A 16226-nucleotide genomic window follows, 5' to 3' on the forward strand; every position below is an offset into this window, starting at 1 on the left:
GACCACAAGGGGTGCACCCACCCACGGAGACAGTGGGGCTGATCTATTGGAGCTCACCAAGGCCAGCTGGACTGTGACTGAAAAAGCATGGGATAAAACCGGACTCTCTGAATATGGCGGACAATGAGGGCTGCTGAGAAGCCAAGGACAATGGCACTGGGTTTTGGTCCTATTTCATGTCCTGGCTTTGTGGGAGCCTAGCCAGTTTGGATGTTCTCCTTCCTAGACCAGGATGGAGGGGGGAGGACTTTGAACTTCCCACAGGGCAGGGAACCCTGACTGCTCTTCAGACTGGAGAGGGAGGGGGAGAGGAGTGGGGGGAGGGGGGAGGAGTGGGAGGCTGGGAGGAGGCGGAAATTTTTTTCTCAATAAAAATAAATAAATAAATAAATAAAATTAAAAAAAATTTCTCCAAAATTTTTAGGCTTGTGCTGTCCTCTAGTGGCAACATTTGATATGGAAAGATTGAAGTAGCTACTATGGCAAAATGCTTTAGCAAGATAATTTGTAAACTTACTGCTTTTGAGATTGGGATATCCAAACTTAGGGTGTCAGCAGATTTTGTGTCTGGTGAGGCTTCTCTCTGTTTTGAAGCCAGCCCCTTCTAGAAAAAGTGGAGAGGGTCAAAGTGGCTTCTCAAAGCTTTTGCCTACTTTCCCTTAGGGTTCTATTCACACTCACAAGAGTAGAGCCCTCGCACAGGCCCTACAATCCTACTATCATAACCCTGGGGATTTAGTTTTCTTTGGGCAGTGCAAGGCAGTCATACAATAGCATCTTTTCATATACATTAAGGGCTTCGGGGAAAGAGCTGTGCTTCAGTAAGAAAGTGTGTGTTAGAACGCACGTTGAGTTCAATGTTCTGGTTCTAGATATTATAGTAGGACTCTCAAGAGAAGCAGCTAATAGGACATAGGCTTCTGGGTTTGCTTGTTATAATGGATTATCATACATGACTGTTTTCACTTGGCGTTTACCAGCCTGGGACCTACTCACTTCGACAGCATTTCGATGTCCTAATTGCATGACAGAGAAGAGTAATGCTAAAATTCTTCAAGGGTACTAGAGATCCTGAGACGTTTGTTCTTCAGTCATCGCAAAAGCCATGTGTCTGAACCTTCTCAAGTGGGTGTAATTACAAATGACAGGTGCATTTGAACATTTTTAAAATTGATTTTTATGTTTAACTGTGCAAGCACAGATGACACACCTGTGCAGGTGCTCTGGGAGGCCATAAGTGGGGTAGGATACTTCTTGAGGCAGAGTTAACAGGCAATTGTGAGGTGGCTGATGTGGGTGTGAGGAACTAAACTCTGGTCTTCTAGAAGAGTGGCAAGGACTCTTAATTGCTGAGTTATCTCCTCAATCTGTCCTTCCCCACATTTTTAACATTTTAACATTCTTAAGATTTTAATTTCCTGATTCTATAATAAACGAAGGCAAATTTGGCATTTGTAGCATTTTCTTTTCCTGTGAACCAACTCTGGGTTCATTATTTTCGTTTCCTCATTATTTCCCCAAGATAACATCCTTATTGATTATTTCTTAATTTCACACAATGCACCTCAATCAAACTAACTTCCAATTCCTCCTACGTCCACTCTCATACCCTGTGGCCTTTCCTCTGCATTCATTTTTAGCCAATCAAGAAAAAAAAAGCAGTTTTAACGTTAAAAGGTTAGCTCTTGGCAGTAAATTCAGAGTCCTGTTTCTTCTACCATTGCCCCATATCCTACATACTTAGTGTCCATTTCTACAAATATTTCTCATCTTTTTCTGTAGATAGAAAATTTAAGTCATTCTTTTCCTTACCTTCTTTCTTTCTTTTTTAGTTTTTTGAGGCAGGGTTTCTCTGTCTCTGACAGCTTCGGTGCCTGTTCTGCAACTGACTCTTGTGGAACAGGCTGGCCTTGAATTCACAGAGATCTGCCTGCCTCTGCCTCCCAAGTGCTGGGAATAAAGACATTCATCACCACTGCCCAGCTTCAAGTCATGTAGGTTTATTTGTTATGACTCCAGGATAAACTTTTTGTTCATCTGCAGATTTATTTATTCATTTGGGGCATGGCTTCAGGTTCCCCAGGCTGACCTTGAAATTTTCATGTACCTAACTGAAGATGATCTTGAACTCCTGATCCTGCTAGCTCTACCATCTAAGTATGGAGATCCCAGGTGTGTGCCAGTGCTCTTTATTTATCTTTTGCCAGAGATTCATCCCAAGGCCCAAGCATACTAGGCAAGTACTCTATCAACTGAATTATATATGAATGTTATTTTTGAGACAGGGTCTCATGTAGCCCAGGGGACTTGCCTCAAACTCGCCTTGGAGCCACAGTTGACCTTGAACTTCTCACCCCCCCACCTTGCCTTCACCTTTCAAGGGCTGAGGATAAAGATGTGTGCCATATCTTTGTGACTAACTCTTCAAAATCCGTCTTTAGTGGGTTGTGATGACTTAAATCTAGATCAAGGTTCAGAAGCATAAAGAAGTATTAGAGTTGAGTCCCCAAAAGATTTGCAAGGCACTGTGGTGAGGTCATTTCAGTTTCTTCAGGCAATTCGTTTCCCATACAAGACTTAGACTCTTTAGGATAGAATGTTTACTAAAACATCTAGCATACGTTCCTTGCTTAATATTGTTTATGCTGGTTGAAATCCTAATCTTATACTTACTATCTGTTTTTAGTGTATATAGTTTCGTATTGGGTTTGGAACTCTCTTATTTAAGAAAAAGGGGAGGTGCTGTGGGAGTTTCTTCCATTCCTGTAGCCAATAGACTTTAAGATACTAGCCTACTTGGGTGTGGTCACTTATACTTACTATACTATGCTATACTTATACTTATACTTAAATGCAGCTGTAAAGCATGTGTGCTCTCATTCTTGCTTCTGGCTGCTAGACTCTGTTCCTGTTCCCCATTCTGTGATCTGTGAGTCTCCCCTAAATAAATAACCCTTTATTATACATAATTCTGAACTAGTGTAGGACTATTTGGTATCTTCCACAATCACATCTGCATCCACATAAACACTGAGAGAGCTTGCGAAGTAATTCTAGACACAAAAGAATATAGTTAAGAACAGCTTATTGATAGCAGCATATTCGCGGGTTGGCTCTGTTTGCTAGAGGAAAGTGCATCTCATTTAAGAGAGGCTTCCTGGCTCAGCTTTAGCTGCAAAAACCTTGCAGCTCTTTTAAGAGGCCCTGACACCAAACACTTAAATGGTGTTTATGAATTGCTGACAGAATTCTTCATGGTGGTGTCAGGGACCTTGAAATGCCATAGAGTTGTGGCAATAAACTTGGCTCTGGCCAGTACCTCTGCCATGAGGCTAGACTCTCAGAAAGCTAAAGAATGGGCTGGATCTAGCCGTCAAAGCTACAGGCTTTAATCCTAGCCATATAGCTTAGCAAATTAAAGACTTGTGTTGTCAAAAATGAGGGATATACAGTAAAGATAGATTCAAAGACAAAGAAACCTCTAAATGCTTTACACTGCATTTAAAAATATGTGTAGGCTTGGGAGGAAAAGAAAAAGGATAAAGTCCTTAAAAGAAAAAAAGAGAATAGTTGGGTGTGGTGGCACACACCTTTAATCTCAACACTTGGGAGACAGAGGCAGGTGAATCCCTGTGAGTTCAAGGACAACCTGGTCTACAGAGTGAGTGCCATGAAAGCCAGAGAAACCTAGCCTCAAAAAAAAACATAATTTAAAAATAAAAAAATAGAGTTTAAAATAAAGCCATATAAAGATGGAAAGTGCACACAAAGTCTGAACACTATATATGATTGTGTTGTCTTTGAACTGTATGAATACTGAGGAAGGAACGAAAGTTGCTATAAGATATTTGATTTTAAATGCTGCTGGATTAATCCAACATGTATATTTTGAAAATGCCTTGACTTCAAAATTTAAGTCAAAAGGTATGCTACTTTGGATAATAGATTTTGCTTTTGTCTCAAAAACATAAAACAACAACAACAAAAACAAACAAATAAACAAAAAGTTAAATCAAGGGGGGACGATTGTGCAAGAGGGGAATGCATATGAAATGAATGAATAAGGAAAAATTGTGACATATCTAAATAGAATATGATAATAAAGTAAATTACTCTGCATGTTAACATAAAATAAATTTTTAAAAAAATTATAAATTAATTTCAAACCAATAAAAAAGAATACTCAATTACTCATTTAAAGAAATAAATAAGAATAATGGGGCCTGTGAGATGACTCAGCAGGTAGAGAGATTGCCTCACAATCCTGGTGGATTTGAGTTCAATTTCTGGAAGCCACGTAAAAGTGGAAAGAGACAACTCATGCAGCAAATATGACTCTGACTTTCAAATGGGACGTGCATGTATGCCCTTCCACATCAGCACACACACACACACACACACACACGCACACACACACAAATGGAAAATAAGATGAAAAGGGAGAAATTATAGTATGTGTGATAGTAATAAAAAAGGAATATAAAGGCCTATTATTAAGACATTGGAAAAGTGAAAAGAAACCAATACATTCTAGAAACATACAACTTACTGAGGCAAATGAACCAGTGATTCAACACTATTGATGAGTTCTATTGTATGTTCAAATAGAAATTAAGGTTTGAGAGAGATGGTTCAGTAAGTAGGAGCAATTGCTGCTCAAACATGAGGACCTGAGTTTAGATCGAAGAAACCTGAAATTTCTGACTGCAGTGTGGCTGCAGTCAGACCTACAACCCCAGCACTGTATGGGTGGAGGTGGGAGGACCACTGTGGCTTTCTCGACATAAGTTCAAGCTCCAGATTCAGTGAGAGAGCTGGCCTCAGTGGAATAAAGCTGAGGAACAAAGAGGTAGAGAGGGTCACGAGACATCCACCTCTGGCCTTCAGGACTATACACACATGTAGATATACCAAATATACATGCACCACACTTACATATGCACAAGTGCACATGCACTAGCATACCCACATATAAAGTTAAAAGAGAATCAGGTCCAGTTCTTAAATTCTGTCAGGAAATGTCAGTAGAGGAAATCTACGTAAACCCATTTTATGATGTTGGCATAATGCTGGTACCAAAGAAAATACTCTCATTAGCTTGACACATACCATAAGGAAAATACCTAGAACTGGTGAGATGGCTCAACAGGTGAAGAAGCCTGCCACCAAGTCCTAGGACCTTGCTTGGATTCCTGGAGTATACATAATAGAAGAGAACTGACTCCTGTAGCTGCCCTTTGATCTTCATGTGTGCATGTATATATCCCTCCACCACAAAATAAGTAACTAAATGAACAAGATTTAAAAAGAACACTAGAGTCCAATAACACTAATGATGTAGATGCAAAAGTCCTCAATAAAATACTAACAGACTGAATTCCACAACCCATCCAAAAGATTACACACTATGATGGGGTGCGATTTATTTTGGGGATAAAATGTTACATGTTCATCAGTCAATTTGACACACCCAATGAACAGAATGAAAGACAAAAATGACATGGTCATCTCAAGATGCTTGACGACTTTCAGTTTCCATTCATGATAAAAATTCTCAAGATAGGAAATTTCCTAGCCAAATGCCATTTGTAACAAGTGCACCATTAACATCATATTCAGTAAGACAAATGGAAGTTTGACCTCTAAGGTCTGGTATATGGCAAGAATGTCTACTTTAAGCACCCTTATTTTTAATTTAAAGTTTTCTTCTCATTTGAGGTTATGGTTACTGATAGTTTTCCTGTGCTTCATTGGATAGCCCCACAACCTTTATTGGTTATCATATACACAAATGACATGAAATTAGTGGGGACCATTTTGTGTGAGACATGGAGGGAGTTAGAGGAAGACAGTGGGGGACAGATAATAATAATATTTCATTGTATACATGTATGAAATTCTCAATAATGAAGAAAACTTTAAAAATTTTGACCTTTTTTCAAATCAGTTCTGAAAATATTAAAGCAAGCAATCAGACAAGAGAAATAAATAAAACGCATTCATTTTTTAAAGAAGCAGATGAGCTGTCTATGCTGTCAGATGACATGCTGCAATATGTAGAAAATATGAAAAGACTCCATCAAAAAATTTATAACCAAAAAATATTTTGTAGCATTTTAGGACACAAAATTAACAGATAGCATTCAGTTGCATTTCATTTTCTTCTACCGCGTGCTACCATCCACAATGCTGAAAAGCAGATTCAGTTTCATGCATGGTAGGCAAGCATAGAACCAGGTGAGCGACAGCCCCAGCAGATATGATGAAAATGTCAAAATCCTATTTTCTAGCATTATAAAATGCGCAGAATTTTATTATTACACTTAATCGCCCACTGAATACTGTGGTGTCTTACTCCTACCATAAGAGACAATTACAAGATACTAACCACTAGATGAGTAAAATATTTTAACATTCACTCAAAAACATAGACAGCTTTAAAAAGACAATAAAAACATATATTGTACAAATAAAAAGTATAATTTTAGGACCATTTTCACTTTGAATTGTTTAAACTCAAAATTACATATGCATGTCACAAGTATATTTTTCATTGTCTTAGAGATTCATTATTTTCACGTGTTTGGGTGTTTTGCCTGTATGTAGTGTTTGGTTGGAAGTGTCACCCCAGACACTGGCATCCATATATCCAGAGTCTGGAATGTTTGGGTGGAAGTTTCATCCCAAGTCCCCTCCCCTGGAAGTTGCCTCAGTTCAGACTCCACCTCTGAGAAAGCCCACCAAATGATGACTCTTCCCCAGAGATGATCAAGACCACTCCCACCAGGTATTTAAATTGTACCCTAGAGACCAAACATGTGGTTTCATCCTGCCCTGTCTCCTCACTGCGTGGCTAGAAGGCTACCCGGGAGCATTGGTATCCATTAAACCTGGTCCTTTTCTAATTAAGATTGATTTCGTCTGATTTGGATTTGCGTCAGTGGAGAGGTTTATCGGGATGCAGAAACTTCTCATGTATGTCTGTACACAGTGCCTTCAGAGGCCAGAAGTCAGTGTTGGAACCCTGGGAAATGAAGGTATGGATGGTTAGGACTCAACATTTATGTTCTGGGATCCAAACCTGGGTCCTCTGGAACAGCAGACGGTGTTTTTCATTCCTGAACCATCTCTCCAACGCCTCTTTTTCATTTTTTATTTGCACATATTAATATTGCTTAAAGTTAATTCATAATAGCACTTCCATACCATGGGGGCCAGCCATGATAAGCTAAGTTCTTTACTTCCAAACATTCTACCTGCCAGAGAAGAAATCAGCCACCCATAAATTTAGTAAGAGGCCTGAGTCTCAGTAGTTTACCCTGAGGCAATACCTGGTTGCAGGAGGAAACACAAGCTGAGATTACCTGACCACTGCCCCAAAACAGACCATTCAAAGGAAATGCCTAACAGTCTAACCACTGTAGATAGGATCAGCTGCCAGTGCATGTTCACCAGGACACCCCAAGGCAAATGTCAACCAATCAGAGGTCCTGAACCTCAGAAACCCCTCATCCCCACCTTTACTACTATAAAAACCCAATTCTAATTGAGTTCGGGGCTCTTTAGTTATTCCAATTCGTTGGGCATACAGAGAGACCGAGTTTGCAAACTTGGTTAAAATAAAGGCTTTTTTTTTTTTAACATACAGGACTCGGTCTCCTTTTTTGCTTTTGCAGGGATTTTGCACATTTGGGCATAACATACATGCACAGAAGTGCTTTAGTCCCCCATTACTTTTTAATTCCTTCCAATCTGCCCTTCCTCCAATAGTCCCCCTTTTAATTTCATAGGCTTTTGTTAGACTCAGATTCCAAATAAGACAGAAAAAGGACTCTATTTGTTTTTATGGGAATAGCTTATTTTACTTAGCATCTATTTTCCTGAAAATGATATAATTTCATTCTTTATGGCCCAGACTAATTGAATACTTTTATTCTTCTTAATTACCCAGACTTAAACAGGGGGATGCAGGAGAATACAGATGACTTGCAAATCCACAGGGAGTCTAACTTCTAGGGAAGATAATCCACAGACCAAGCCTTCCAGGGAAGCAGGTGGACTCCCTCTGTTCTTCCTGATCCAATCCCCAGTCTTATCCCTAGCTCTGCTGCAGAAAAACTGCTGAACCCTTCCCTTCCCCAATGCCCCATCCCTTGTGTCTCCCGCAGACCTTTCCTTTCTAACAACCTTCCAGCCCCCAACTCCAGCAGGTGCACCCTGCTAATCCACAGGCTAGGCCTGCCACGGAAACAGGTTGGCTGACTGCAGCTGTTCACCTCGCCTGCTCTTCCATATTTGTCAGTCTCATTCCCAGCTCTGTAGACCACCTGCTGGGCTCTCCCTTTCCTCTCTGACCCCATCCCAGTGAATCACAAAGTTCCTTCAACCTTCCTTTTCCCAATTTATCCCATTATCCCAGTCTCCAAAAACAGTAGGGATTCCTTGTGAACACACCAGCTGAGAAGACCAGGGAAACAAATAAACTGACTACAGATTTTCACCTTTCTTCAATCCCCAGTCTCATTCCCAGCTCTGTGGGAGAACACATGTGGCAGCCCTCCCCCAAGTCCATTTCTAGTGAATCCTAAAGACCTTCCCCTCCTAACCAACCAACCTCATTTCCTCCACTTATTGCTTTATCTCAGCCCCCAACTCCAGCAGGCATCCCCTGCTAACCCACAGGCCACTCCCGCCAGGGAAGCAGGGGGGCTGACTGCAGAATTTCACTCTTTCTTCCATTCCTCCAGGTCCAATCCTCTAGTCTCAGCCTTGACTCTATATGAGACCTTCTAGCATGACCTCTCTCCACTGTCTGCTCCAATTCCAAGGAACCTAGATGAGCAGACCCTGTTGGAACACTCTGATTTCCTCAACCCTAGCCTATCCCCATTCCTAAATGTCAGTTGCTAATATCCAGAAACTCCTGGAACCCCCAGAGACTATCAGATGGTCAAAAAATTTCCCACCAAGCAAGACACAGCTACCACACTCTAAAACAAGAGAGGAATGAGAAACCAAGGGGAAAAAACACTCACCCAACAAAACCAACCAGATTTTATCAGCATCTACAATTATATTCTTACCAATCTCTGATGTCTAGATGCCAGTATAAAAACACAATAATCTCTAGGAAAATGCCTCCACTAGAGTCCAGCAACGCTATTACAGCAGGCCTTGAAAATCTTAATATAGCTGAAGCACAAATAAGACCTTAAAACAGCATGTATGAAAATGATAGAGATCACTAAAGAAGAAACTGTTATCATTCATAACACAGGTGACCCAAGGACAGTCCCACAAGGAGTGGCAGTAGGTGACGCGAGGCCTCAGGACTCCTAGTAGGAGGGAGACCTTGGCAGGTGACAGACAGACAGATGAGAGCTTGGGTATAGACTTTATAGTGGGTTATGGAGGTAGAGGGGAAGAGGAAAAGGGAGAGACACAAAAGTGGCCTCTCTAGAAGACATACTAAGAAGAGAAACACACACACAGAGAGAGAGACAGAGAGAGAGAGAGAGAGAGAGAGAGAGAGAGAGAGAGAGAGAGAGAGAGAGAGAGAGAGAGAGAAGGCTGGAGAGGAGGCCTGAGATCCCCTTGCTTTGGATGCAGGAAGGAGGAGATTGGAGTGGACAGGGTTTTTCTTTTAAATGGACAGTGTACCCAGGTAATAGGCCAGGCCAGCATATTTACTTTTACAACATAAAAGAATAAACATCTTAAGTAATGCAGGAAAACACAAACAACAGAAATAAATAAATAAATCCCATTTTAAAAATACAGGAAAATACAAACAGTGGAAAGAAATGTATAAAACTATTTAGGATCTGAAAATCAAAATAGAAACAATAAAGAAAACCTAAACTGAAGCAATTCTGGCAATGAAAAAAATCAGGAATTCAAACAGGAACCACAGAGACAAGCTACACAAACAGAATACAAGAGATAGAAATAAAATCTTAGAAATTGAAGATACATAGAGGAAATGGATACATTTGGTAAAGAAAATGTTAAATCTAAAAAACTCCCAACACACAACATCCAGAAAATCTGGGACACTGAAAAGATTCAATCTAAGAATAATAGGAACAGAGGAAGGAGAAGAAATAGAGGACCAAACACAAAAACTCTTTTCAGCAAAATCATAGAAAAAAATTTTTCCTAACCTAAAGAAGGATATCCCTATCAAGGTACAAGAAAGAAACTTACAAAACAACAAATACATTGGATCAGAAAAGGAAGTTCCCTCACCACACAATAATCAAAACACTAAATATACAAAACAAAGAATATTAGGAGTAACTTGCGTGGTGAGGGAACTCCCTTTTCTGATCCAATCTATTTGTATAGATAAAAGGGCTCACAATCTTCCCAGTACATCGGATTATTGCTGATATTCAGCAGCTTTAAATGGTTGGCTTGAGTGCACTCAGCTAGAAACTTGAAATCATTGCAAGAAAGTTCACAGAATGTTAGATGTTCAAACTGGTTGGTAGGACTCTTCAGAGAGAAAAAAGAAAAGGATTTCTAAAAGAAATGTGGACTCGAAGAGGAGAACTATATCTGTGAAACTAGAACAAACCGTTTTGCTCATCATCAGCAAATGATGTGAGCTTTCACACAATAGTCTTGTGGGTCTGTGAGAGATACTTTACCACCCTGGCAAATACTAGTTTAACTTTTACAATATGTTGAACATATTCTTATAAAGTTGTGTGAAAAACTTAGTGAAAATACTATCAACTTAGAAAATACAACATAACCAAAGGGGGAGCTAGTTCACCTGCTCAGAAGAGAGGGGACAGAAGGAGCAACCAACTAGAAACTCCCTTTGACCAGTCCATAAATAACAGCCTTTCCAGTCATGGCCTGAACCTTGGAGATTTTCCTCATGATATGACATTACCATATACGAGTGTATGACTATGTGCACCTGTGCCGGAACATAAAGTCTTTCAATTCCCCCTCTTTAACTCTCAATGGCCAGAGGAGAACTGCATTGTTCCTTTGACCTCAATATTTCTGGAATGAGCTCAGTGCCTACATGCTCATCTGACTATGCTTTTTGTAACTCCATTTTTGCCTTCAACTATAGAACAATACCATTCCATGGCTGTTTTAAAACTCCCAGCATTGCCCATTCTGAGGTAGAAGGAGAAAGGGTTATGGGAAGCTTAAGGATATCTAAGAATTATCTCTCTCATCGTAAAAACAGGCTGCTATTGGAAACCCAGTATTTATCCCAGGCCCTTATCTCAGGACAGTTTCAACATGATCTGTGATGGCAAAAGAATACAAACTGAGTTCATTTAGATGGTCCATACACCTCAGCTGTGAGACACAATTCCAAAACCTTTCTCATTCAAAGGTCTACAAGGGACTTTAGACTGACAAAGTCTGCTCAGGTGTCCCAACTGAGTCAAAAGGATGATGAACTCACTCAGACAGCCCTGAAACACTGACAGGTGATCAAGGCATTTGAGATCTAAATGGTTCAGAGTGTTTCTACGATCACCCAATTTATAGATTTACAAATCTCGGCAGCACAGGTGCAAAGAACCTGAACTCTCTTCTATTTTATTCAGAAGCAGAGCCAAATATTCACATTCCCTTAAGGTGCTACCGCTTCTGAGGGAAATGTTCACTCTTAATTCCATAGTCTTATTAGAGGGTTGAACCTCAGGATCTGAACTTGCAATAGGATACTGGTCCTTGATCTTCAAGATAGAGTGCTCCAAGTGAGCACAGGAGAACAAGCATGCAGGTGACATAGTATTGATCTCCAGCAGACGATCTTGCAGCCAGAATCCTCCCTTAAATCTAGGATCCTCAGTTTAGGGCTCCTGTAGGGAAAAGAGAACACAGAACACTAAGAGCTAGAAACATTACTATAACCAAGCTGTATCAATGACAACACGTAGTGACAAAATCATCTTTCTTTTTTTTCTTCCTTTTGTCATTCCATACACCAAATACCAGCAAGATTTTGTCATGTTAATACTATATCCTTTACTATTTTCTGTAATCAACTAATGTTCATAATACCTTGATATCCCTGTTTTCATGAAACATCTCCGTTTTGTATATTTATCAACAGCAGCCTCTCTCACCTCTATAACAAAATTAAAACCCTCTGTAAGACATCAGAGTTTTTAAGATAACCACAACTGATGTACCAACCAACTCACATAGATTTTCATTATTCACTGTTACCTAACTATGAGAGATTATCTGGTCCCCACTTGCAATAAGTTCCAGGATAATGTTTTGTTACCTTACCATATACATATTATACACATTCTTATTGAAAAGCTGAGTTCTTGGCAGTAAGACCGGAAGACTGAAGGCATAAGTCATTAACAATGCCACACCAGTTTGGAATTATGATTAATAGGGTGGTATTTATTTAAAGGGGAAAAAACTTACAGATCACCGTCAGCCCTCTGCGCAACCAGCAAGGGAGTCTAGTCGCCTGCAGAGCAGGAAGTGAAGAGAAGAGGAGAGGGAAGTGGCCGCTTTTTTAAAGAGAGAGAGACCACACCCCAATGGGCTGGTATCTCAGCAGCTATAGGCTGGAGGAACGGGAGGACCTCCCGCAACACCTCCCCCTTTTGTTTAAATAAGAGAGTTCTAAACCTACTATGAAATTATATACAATAAGTACAAATATCCTATTATAACTAGCTTAGGTCTTGTATAATAAATAACTTGGCCAAGTCATGAGAGAAAGTAACTACATTTATATAGTCTTCAACCCCATCAAAGATCTGAGAAGGGAAATAATGTTACCTGGGTAATTAGGAAGTTCAGTAAAACAACTTCCAAAACATGCAACACATCACAGAGACAACTAGCTACCTGGGCAATCACCCAAAGTCACGTTAGCAGCGTTGAAGCAACCAACTTTGGCTAAGGCCTAACATAACTGACATACCGTTTTCAAAGGCAAGCAACTTTTCAAAACTGTCTTACCCTGTCTAGGCAGGATATGACAGTCCTGTTTTATCCATTGATGCACGCTCTGTATCTTTGTCAGTGGTTGAGGTATGGGCATTTCTTTGCCCCAAGGCCAGTTCTGCCAAAAAGAAAGGCTCCAGGTGGAGTGTCTTTGGTGCTCAACATTCTCTCGGAGAATAGAGTGGTGTTGCCAGGAGCAATTGTGTCTCACTACCACAAAACTCTGAGTTAAGTTAAAGGTTATTTTCTACAGCTCTTTGAAGAAGTTGAAGATTATCTATCTATACTGAGTATAATCTCTATATATCTAAAGAACCTGATTCGTCTAATTATAAATGACAAACTTAGATGACTATTAGTCTATATAATTCTCAATATCTAACTTAAAGACTAAGACAATAAACGACTGTGAAACAAATGAGAACAATGACCTACAAATATAAACAATGTACAAATATACATTGCAGTAGGTAAATACATATCAATACAAAAACATTATATAAGTATCTTAATCAGAGGTAGAAATGTACACTGCAATATGGTAAATATATACAATATATATATCAATACAATATATGTCAATACATAAAAATGTTTTAAACAGAGGTAGAAACATGCATGCTTACAACAGTCAATATAATTTAACTTTGTATCAATATACAAGAATCTATACCAATATATTTGTCTAAAAACAGTAACTCACAATTACAAATCTATTATCCCATCATCCCTCTTTTTTTTTTCAAAATGGTCCCTGAGCTTATAAAATTCCTCCCCTAACCCTCAATCGTATACTAATTATAATCAACCCCTAAATGATGTCCCTAAACCCAAGGGCAAACTTTACTGGGAAAGGGAACGTGGTCCTCTAGAATTACTTCCAACTGTCATGGGGGCGACGTTCTTTCTGGGGGATCCTGTGAAAGTAAAATGATGGTTAAATTTCAAGATCAATGTCTTTTAAAATTGCCAATAGTCTCTGAGTATTTTGTGCAGGTCTGGCCAAAATGTTGAATAAGATGTGCACCATTTCAACTAACCAAGTTGGAACTGTCTTGTGCAGCTGGTACCCAAAGCAGTTCTTGTAGTAGCGCTATCAGTATCATGACGTCATATCAACCAGGTGGACTTGTTGTTGTGGGGCCCGATCTTCTTCCTGGAAACTTCAAATGTCACTTCAGGAAAAACTCATTGTTCATTGTGAAAAACTTAAACATTAATCATATAGACATATATAAATATATATATACATATATATATATATATATATTCACTGAAAGGCATGATAGATATATTCAATGAAAAGTATGATAGATATGAAGAAAAGCAAAGATGTTTTCTAAACTCATATTTCTTTCTGTCCCATATCATGGCTCTTGATATGAGACCGAAACTCCAGAAACTCTGGGTTTTTCTCTAACTAACAGGCTTGGAATTGGAGAGCGACTGAGCCAGAGTCCAACTTCAAAACAAGCTTTATAAATTTAGAAATATGGTTTAATATATTTTACTTACACAACTCATTCAGTTTTCTTGATATTTCCTATTGGGCAGGTATTTTTCCATCTGTCAGTATCCAAACATCCAGGGTCCCTTGAATTTTTCAAAGATGAGTGTTTTCCTGTGGAGATAAGAACAGAACCCTGCCCCCATTCTATATGTTTTTCTTACCACCTGTATGAATATCATCATTGTGGATGAGTTGTCATTTCTCCTTTCCAAGAGGTTTCTCCTCTTCAAATCGACACTTTATTAATTTTGATGGTATCCACAATTTTTCTTCTCCTGTGGAAACAAGAGCAAAACCCCTTCCCCAACGTAGCACATATACTGGCTTCCATTGAGAGGTCAGCACATCTTTGAAATAAATCGGTTGATTTAGTTCAGCAGAATTTTCCATTATCCAATGTCTTTCTGCTGTTTTCGTTCCATTCTCATTAGCATTAAGAAAATTTAAGTTTAATAAAGCATTATGTAATCTATTTCTGGGGGTATTTTCGGTCCCTTTCTGTTTGTTCAGCATATCCTTTATAGTATGATTTGATCTTTCTATAACTGCCTGACCTGTAGGATTATTTGGTATACCTGTAATGTGTTTTATATTATAATAATCAAAAAAGCGTTTCATTTTCTTAGATACATATGCTGGACCATTATCTGTCTTTATTTGTGCAGGTATACCCATGATGGCCATAACTTCCAATAAATGTGTGATTACTGAATCAGCCTTTTCTGAGCCCAGGGCAGTAGCCCATTGAAAACCTGAATACGTGTCTATGGTGTGGTGTACGTATTTTAATTTACCAAATTCCATAAAGTGGAACACATCCATCTGCCAGATTTCATTTCTCTTGGTGCCCTTTGGGTTACTCCCTGCAGGCAACAGTGTTTGATTATAGAAAGAACAAGTAGGACATCTCTATATAATGTCCTTAGCTTGTTGCCAAGTAATGGAAAATTCTTTCTTTAGGCCTTTACTATTGACATGATGCTTCTTATGAAATTCTGAGGTCTGCAACACACTTCCAATCAATAATTGATCAAGCTCAGCGTTGCCTTGGGCTAGTGGACCAGGCAGACCTGTATGGGACCGGATGTGTGTTATGTACATCGGACAAAGCCTGTTCCTGATTATGTCTTGTACCTGGACAAACAATGAAGTCAACTCTGTGTCATCTGGTATAAATTCAGCGGTTTCAATATGCAAGATAACTCTTTCTGCATATTGTGAATCTGTAACTGTATTAAGAGGTTCTTTAAAATCCCTTAGCACCATAAGAATGGCATATAATTCTGCCTTCTGGACAGAATTATAAGGGTTTGTTCCACCTTACTCAATTCATCTGACTTGAAACCTGCTTTCCCTGATTTATTTGCATCAGTATAGAACGTACGGCCTCCAGTTATTGGAGCATCACGTACAATTCTAGGAAGAATCCAAGAAGTTCTTTTTAAGAGGTTAAGTCTACCACTTTTGGGATAGTTGCTATTAATTTCTCCCAAAAAATTAGCACAAGCTCTTTGCCACAGTTCGTTGTCTTCCCATAACTTTTTTATTTTTTCAGTAGTAAAGGGCACTATAATTTCTGCTGGATATATAACTGCCAGTTGATGAAGTCTGAGGTTACCTTTTATAATTAACTCAGAGACTTTTTCCACATAAGTTTTTAATTTTTTACTTGGTTTATTAGGTATAAATGTCCACTCTAAAATAATATCTTTCCTCTGCATTAGAATCACTGTAGGAGAAATTCTGGAAGGCAATATGACTA

The 16226-nt window shown here is 39.1% G+C and overlaps 1 pseudogene; it reads right to left on the reverse strand.

Moving 5' to 3' along the window:
• Positions 1 to 11143: 11143 nt before the first annotated feature.
• The window catches only part of LOC142840321 (uncharacterized), a 44052-nt pseudogene continuing 38969 nt past the window's right edge, over positions 11144 to 16226 (reverse strand).

This window comes from Microtus pennsylvanicus, chromosome X, assembly GCF_037038515.1.
Source record: "Microtus pennsylvanicus isolate mMicPen1 chromosome X, mMicPen1.hap1, whole genome shotgun sequence".
NCBI lineage: Eukaryota > Metazoa > Chordata > Mammalia > Rodentia > Cricetidae > Microtus > Microtus pennsylvanicus.